Source organism: Alosa pseudoharengus, unplaced genomic scaffold (genome assembly GCF_046254945.1).
Source record: "Alosa pseudoharengus isolate Yale_2024_CS ecotype anadromous, Long Island Sound unplaced genomic scaffold, YU_APseudo_1.1 YU_APseudo_1.1_scf_229, whole genome shotgun sequence".
Lineage (NCBI taxonomy): Eukaryota > Metazoa > Chordata > Actinopteri > Clupeiformes > Clupeidae > Alosa > Alosa pseudoharengus.
Window position 1 is genome coordinate 15,678 of NW_027468684.1, and position 8,222 is coordinate 23,899.

At 46.9% G+C, this 8,222-nt stretch overlaps 1 non-coding gene and 1 pseudogene across 1 annotated transcript; one reads left to right on the top strand and one right to left on the bottom strand.

Annotated features, from left to right (window-relative positions):
- Positions 1-305: 305 nt before the first annotated feature.
- LOC143139986 (NADH-ubiquinone oxidoreductase chain 6-like) lies at positions 306-782 on the bottom strand (annotated as a pseudogene).
- A 2,467-nt stretch (positions 783-3,249) lies between these two features.
- On the top strand, positions 3,250-4,202 carry LOC143139988 (18S ribosomal RNA). The gene has a single exon (XR_012990498.1). It is a non-coding gene; the product is annotated as an 18S ribosomal RNA (ribosomal RNA).
- The last annotated feature ends 4,020 nt before the right edge of the window (positions 4,203-8,222 follow it).

Genomic DNA, 8,222 nt, shown 5'->3' on the forward strand with positions numbered 1-8,222 from the left:
GCCGCCCTTACTGCCAAACAATTTAAACCTACCCCAATCATTAAACTACACAACTTCTCAAATATACTTGGCTACTTCCCCGCAACAGTACACCGCCTGGCCCCTAAACTAAACCTGGTTTTAGGCCAAACAATGGCCAACCAACTAGTAGACCAATCCTGATTTGAAGCCGCAGGCCCCAAAGGGCTAGCTTCAGCCCAGGCAAAAATATCCGCCGCCACTAGCGACGCCCAACGAGGGATCATCAAGACATATCTAATAATCTTCATAATCACCACAGGACTGGCCACCCTTTTAGCCTCTACCTAAACAGCCCGTAAAGCCCCCCGACTTAAACCACGAGTCAACTCTAACACTACAAATAGGGTTAGCAATAAAACTCAAGCGCATAACACTATCATAACACCCCCTGAAGCATAAAGCATAGAAACCCCACCAACATCTCCCCGAACCATCAACAATTCTTTACAGCTACTCAACACCCCCGCACTAAAATCATATCATGACGAGCCAAAATAAAGTAGCCCTGCAACGACTACCACAAAGTAGAACATTGCATGCTCAAAGACAGACGCATCCCCCCAGCTTTCAGGGTGCGGGTCAGCTGCCAAGGCAGCCGAATACCCAAAAACTACTAACATCCCCCCTAAATAAATTAAGAAAAGAGCCAAGGCCAGAAACGGAGACCCAAACATTGCTAAAACAGCACAACCCGCTCCAGAAGACATCACTAACCCTAATGCCGCGAAATACGGGGCAGGATTGGATGCAACACCTACCATCCCTAAAACAAACCCAAATAATCAAAGACACACAAAGTATACCATAATTTCTACCCGGATTCTAACCGAGACCAATGACTCGAAAAACCACCGTTGTTATTCAACTATAGAAACCCTAATGGCAAGCCTACGAAAAACCCACCCACTCCTAAAAATCGCTAACGACGCACTAGTCGACCTCCCAGCCCCTTCTAACATTTCAGTCTGATGAAACTTCGGCTCACTTTTAGGGCTGTGTTTAGCAGCACAAATTTTAACAGGATTATTCCTGGCTATACACTACACTTCTGACATCGCAACTGCATTCTCTTCTGTTGCCCACATTTGCCGTGACGTAAACTACGGCTGACTGATCCGAAGCATGCACGCAAACGGAGCATCATTCTTCTTTATCTGCATTTACGCCCACATTGGCCGAGGACTTTACTACGGCTCATACCTTTACAAAGAGACATGAAACATTGGAGTAGTCCTTCTCCTTCTTGTTATGATGACTGCCTTTGTAGGCTACGTTCTCCCCTGAGGACAAATGTCTTTCTGAGGGGCCACTGTAATTACCAACTTATTATCTGCCGTCCCATATGTGGGGGGCGCACTAGTAGAGTGAATCTGAGGGGGCTTCTCCGTAGATAACGCCACTCTAACCCGATTCTTCGCATTCCACTTCCTATTCCCTTTCGTAATTGCAGGGGCCACAATCCTCCACCTTTTATTCCTACACGAAACAGGATCAAATAACCCTGCCGGCCTTAACTCGGACGCCGATAAAATTTCATTCCACCCATACTTCTCCTACAAAGACCTTCTAGGCTTCGCAGTTATACTACTAGCACTAACCTCATTAGCCCTCTTTTCACCCAACTTACTAGGAGACCCAGATAATTTTACACCCGCCAACCCCATGGTCACCCCACCCCATATTAAACCAGAGTGATACTTCCTATTTGCCTACGCCATCCTGCGTTCAATCCCCAACAAATTAGGCGGAGTACTAGCCCTTCTATTCTCCATTTTAGTACTAATGGTTGTTCCCATTCTACACACCTCAAAGCAACGAGGTCTAACATTCCGACCTATTACACAATTCCTATTCTGAACTTTAGTAGCAGACGTCATCATCTTGACATGAATCGGAGGAATACCAGTAGAACACCCATACGTCATTATCGGGCAAGTAGCCTCAGTCATCTACTTCTCTGTATTCTTAGTTCTCGCCCCGCTAGCCGGATGAATAGAGAACAAAGCCCTAGAATGAAACTGCCCCAGTAGCTTAGTTCAAAGCGCCGGTTTTGTAATCCGGAGACCGGAGGTTAAAGTCCTCCCTGAGGCCCAGAAAAGAAAGATTTTAACTTCCACCTCTAACTCCCAAAGCTAGTATTCTAAGTTAAACTATTCTCTGGCGACACGCCGCCCGCCGCCCGCCGCCAAATATATGTACTTTGGTATACAAATGTTGTATACTCATAGTATGTACAATATCCATGCACAGATGGTATAGTACATACTATGTATAATTATACATATATATATGGTGTAGGTACATACTATGTATAATCCCCATTCATATTATGTCAGGTAAATGACTGCTTTACATTACATAACTGAATCTAAGAACAACACAATAATAACCAAATAACAATAAATAAGGACAAAGCAAGTAATAATTGAACTAAGGTATACATAAGCATTAAATTAAGATTCAGAATATAAATAAGAAAACCTGATAAATAGATTAATCCCTATTACTCCATCAAACCATTTTCCTTGCGTTACCCATCAAAAATAGATATATACTTATTTAATGTAGTGAGAACCGACCAACACGACTAAATCGTGCATACTCTTAATGATAAGATCACGGACAAAAATTGTGGGGGTTTCACAGAATGAACTATTCCTGGCATTTGGTTCCTATTTCAGGGCCATAAATTTATAATCCCCCTAAGAATTGAACTTTCCAGGCATAAGTTAATGGTGGCATACTAACGACTCGTTACCCACCATGCCGGGCGTTCACTATACATGCATCTGGTTCCTTTTTTTTCCTTCACTTTCACTTGGCATTTGGCGACTCCTTCCTAATGTTAACGTTTAAAGGGTGTACATTTCCTTGAATGAGAAATAACTGTCCAATACTCCATCAACATTCATCGAAGAACCACATAAGTGATATCAGGTGCATAATAGATCAGTTCTCAACCCACACTACCCTATTATACTGCCCCCCTTCTTTGGAAAACTAGGAGGTTTTTTCGCGCGACAAACCCCCCTACCCCCTACGCCCGAAAAAGTCTAATATTCATGTCAAACCCCGAAACCATGAAAGACTCGACTGGCGTCTTCAACGAGTTCTGTTACGTGTTGGTATATATAGTGTTGCAAAAAGATGTTACTGTGTGGCTAGTGTAGCTTAAGCAAAGCATAACACTGAAGATGTTAAGATGGGCCGTAGAAAGCCCCACGGGCACAAAGGTTTGGTCCTGACTTTATTATCAGCTTTAACCCAATTTACACATGCAAGCCTCCGCACCCCTGTGAGGATGCCCTCAATCCCCCGTCCGGGGACGAGGAGCCGGTATCAGGCACACTTTTTAGCCCAAGACGCCTTGCTTAGCCACACCCCCAAGGGAATTCAGCAGTGATAGACATTAAGCCATAAGTGAAAACTTGACTTAGTCAGGGTTAAGAGGGCCGGTAAAACTCGTGCCAGCCACCGCGGTTATACGAGAGGCCCTAGTTGATTCACTCGGCGTAAAGAGTGGTTATGGAGAATAAAATACTAAAGCCGAAGACCCCTTAGGCCGTCATACGCACCTAGGGGCTCGAATTATAGACACGAAAGTAGCTTTACCCCTTCCCACCAGAACCCACGACAGCTGGGACACAAACTGGGATTAGATACCCCACTATGCCCCGCCGTAAACTTAGATATTCCAGTACAACAAATATCCGCCAGGGGACTACGAGCGCCAGCTTAAAACCCAAAGGACTTGGCGGTGCTTCAGACCCCCCTAGAGGAGCCTGTTCTAGAACCGATAACCCCCGTTCAACCTCACTACTCCTTGCTTTTCCCGCCTATATACCACCGTCGCCAGCTTACCCTGTGAAGGTACTACAGTAAGCAGAATGAGTAATACTCAAAACGTCAGGTCGAGGTGTAGCGTACGAAGTAGGAAGAAATGGGCTACACTATCTGATCCAGATTATTCACGGAAGGTTGTCTGAAACGACAATCCGAAGGTGGATTTAGCAGTAAAGGGGGAATAGAGTGCCCCCTTGAAGCCGGCTCTGAAGCGCGCACACACCGCCCGTCACTCTCCCCAACAACCGCCTACACCAAGGTAAATAACACAACATCCGTCACAAGGGGAGGCAAGTCGTAACATGGTAAGTGTACCGGAAGGTGCACTTGGAATAATCAGGGTGTGGCTGAGACAGTTAAGCGACTCCCTTACACCGAGAAGACATCCATGCAAGTTGGATCACCCTGAACTAAACAGCTAGCTCAGACTATAAAAACCAAATTAATGATATAGATAGTCCTACAAAAAGCTAAAAGCACAGACTAAACCATTCGACCACCCCAGTACGGGCGACAGAAAAGGAAATAAAGACGCTATAGACAAAGTACCGCAAGGGAAAGCTGAAAGAGAAATGAAATAACGCACTAAAGTAGATAAAAGCAGAGACTACATCTCGTACCTTTTGCATCATGATCTAGCCAGTAACCTCAAGCAAAGAGACCTCTAGTTTGAACCCCCGAAACCGGACGAGCTACTCCGGGGCAGCCTATTATAGGGCCAACCCGTCTCTGTGGCAAAAGAGTGGGAAGACCCCCGAGTAGAGGTGAAAGACCTACCGAGTCAGGTTATAGCTGGTTGCCCAAGAAATGAATAGAAGTTCAGCCCCGCTGCGCCCTCGCCCACAACAGTTTTACTTAAACAAGGCACAAAGGACACCCGCGGGAGTTAGTCAAGGGAGGTACAGCTCCCTTAACAAAGGACACAACCTTAAACAGGAGGCTAAGGAATATATTAAACTAAGGCCCTAGGTTTCAGTGGGCCTAAAAGCAGCCATCTGAACAGAAAGCGTTAAAGCTCAGACCAACCCAAGCCTATTATAACATTAAAATCTCCAAAGCCCCTAGTATTACTGGGCCATCCTATGCCCCCATAGGAGGGACCATGCTAGAACGAGTAATAAGAAGAAAGACCTTCTCCCAGCACATGTGTAAGTCGAATCGGACATCCCATCGACAATTAACGAACCCAACAAAAGAGGGCAATGCACCACCGCCGCCCTAGGCCGAGAAGACCATGTAATAGAACATCGTTACCCCCACACAGGAGTGCTTAAATCAAGGGAAAGACTTAAAGGATAAAAAGGAACTCGGCAAACCTAAACCCCGCCTGTTTACCAAAAACATCGCCTCCTGCCACCACTAATTATAGGAGGTCCCGCCTGCCCTGTGACCAAAAGTTTAACGGCCGCGGTATTTTAACCGTGCAAAGGTAGCGCAATCAATTGTCTTTTAAATGGAGACCTGTATGAATGGCATAACGAGGGTTTAACTGTCTCTTTTTCCCGGTCAATGAAACTGATCTACCCGTGCAGAAGCGGGTATACACACACAAGACGAGAAGACCCTATGGAGCTTTAGACGCCAACCAACCACGAAAAGCGGCCGCTAACTGGACCCTCAAACAACGTGATTATGGCACAAGCGTCTTCGGTTGGGGCGACCACGGGAGATAACAAAGCTCCCGAGTGGATAGGGGAACACCCTAAAACCCAGAGCCACAGCTCTAAGTCACAAAACATTTGACCAATAATGATCCGGCTTTATGCCGACCAACGAACCAAGTTACCCTAGGGATAACAGCGCAATCCCCTCCCAGAGTCCATATCGACGAGGGGGTTTACGACCTCGATGTTGGATCAGGACATCCTAATGGTGCAGCCGCTATTAAGGGTTCGTTTGTTCAACGATTAAAGTCCTACGTGATCTGAGTTCAGACCGGAGTAATCCAGGTCAGTTTCTATCTGTGAAGCCACCCTTCCTAGTACGAAAGGACCGGAGTGATGAGGCCCATGCTTTAGGCACGCCTCCCCCCAACCTGCTGAATACAACTGAAGCAGGTAAAGGGGGGCAACCCCCGGCCCAAGAGAAGGGCGCGCTAAGGTGGCAGAGCCCGGTAAATGCAGGAAGCCTAAGCCTTCCCTCCCAGAGGTTCAAATCCTCTCCTTAGCTATGCTTCACATTATCATAGCCCACATCATTAACCCCCTTGCCTACATCGTACCTGTCCTACTAGCCGTAGCTTTCCTGACCTTAATCGAACGAAAGGTCTTGGGGTATATGCAACTGCGGAAAGGACCAAATGTGGTAGGCCCTTACGGACTACTTCAACCAATCGCAGACGGAGTTAAGCTCTTTATTAAAGAACCTGTCCGACCCTCCACATCCTCCCCATTCTTATTCCTAGCTACTCCTACCTTAGCCCTCACACTGGCACTTACACTATGAGCGCCCCTACCCCTGCCCTTTCCAGTCACCGACCTAAATCTCAGTATACTCTTTATTTTAGCCCTGTCCAGCCTGGCCGTGTACTCAATCCTAGGATCTGGGTGAGCATCTAATTCAAAATATGCCCTAATTGGGGCTCTGCGAGCCGTTGCCCAGACCATTTCCTACGAAGTAGCCCTAGGACTCATTCTTCTATGCACTATCGTATTTACAGGAGGTTTCACCCTATCAATGTTCAGCACCACACAAGAAGGAATTTGACTACTAGCCCCAGCATGACCTCTTGCAGCAATGTGATATATCTCCACACTGGCAGAGACCAACCGGGCACCATTTGATCTAACTGAAGGAGAATCAGAACTTGTATCCGGGTTCAACGTAGAGTACGCCGGGGGACCTTTCGCCCTTTTCTTCCTGGCCGAATACGCCAACATTCTCTTCATAAATACCCTATCAGCAGTGCTCTTTATAGGGGCCTCACACTTCCCCTCATTTCCTGAATTTACTACCATTAGCATCATATTTAAAGCAGCCCTTCTTTCTGGGCTATTCCTGTGGGTTCGGGCCTCCTACCCACGATTCCGATATGACCAACTAATACATCTAGTGTGAAAAAACTTCCTCCCCCTTACACTAGCACTGATCCTCTGACATATTTCCCTTCCAGTGGGAACTGCAGGTCTCCCTCCCCAATTCTAGATAGACCCGGAGCTGTGCCTGAACGCCTAAGGGCCACTTTGATAGAGTGAACCACGGGGGTTAGACTCCCCCCGGCTCCTTAGAAAAAAGGGATTCGAACCCATCCTCCAGAGATCAAAACTCTGGGTGCTTCCACTACACCACTTTCTAGTAAGGTCAGCTAAATAAGCTTTCGGGCCCATACCCCGAACATGTTGGTTAAAATCCTTCCCCTACTAATGAACCCTTACGTACTCACAATCCTACTGTCTAGCCTGGGCCTAGGAACTACAATAACCTTTGCAAGCTCCCACTGACTGTTAGCATGAATGGGTCTGGAAATTAACACCCTCGCCATCGTCCCCATAATGGCCTACCAGCATCACCCCCGAGCCGTAGAAGCCACAACCAAGTACTTCCTCACACAAGCCACAGCAGCAGCTATACTTCTATTTGCTAGCACTACCAACGCATGAATCACTGGACAGTGAGAAATTACCCAACTTTCCCACCCCATCGCCTCTTCCATCGCCGTTACGGCCTTGGCACTAAAAATTGGGCTGGCCCCCATGCACTTCTGACTTCCTGAAGTTCTCCAGGGAATCACACTGACCACAGGACTAGTGTTATCTACTTGACAAAAACTAGCCCCATTCGCACTAATCCTTCAAGTTGCGGATAACGCCCACCCTTACTTACTTACAACACTAGCAATCTCTTCTACATTAGTAGGAGGCTGAGGGGGCCTTAATCAAACCCAACTACGCAAAATCCTGGCATACTCCTCAATCGCACATCTAGGGTGAATAATTCTAGTGGCCCAAATGGCCCCCCAAATAACACTAATAGCCCTAATTACCTACATTGCCATAACAACAGCCGCCTTCCTCACCCTAAACAATGTTGGCTCAACCAAAACTATTACCCTCGCCTCAACCTGAACTAAAGCCCCCACCCTGACCGCACTGGCCTGCCTTATTCTTCTCTCATTAGGGGGCTTACCCCCACTAACCGGATTCATGCCTAAATGACTAATTCTCCAAGAAGTCACCAGCCAGGGATTTCCTCTCACTGCCACCGTGATAGCCCTTACAGCCCTATTAAGTCTTTATTTCTACCTTCGACTAAGCTACGCCATAACCCTTACCCTCTCCCCCTACACCATTAACTCCACTGCCCCCTGACGAACCGCAACTAAACAGCCTTCCCTCCCCCTATCCGCGGCTATCGTTTTA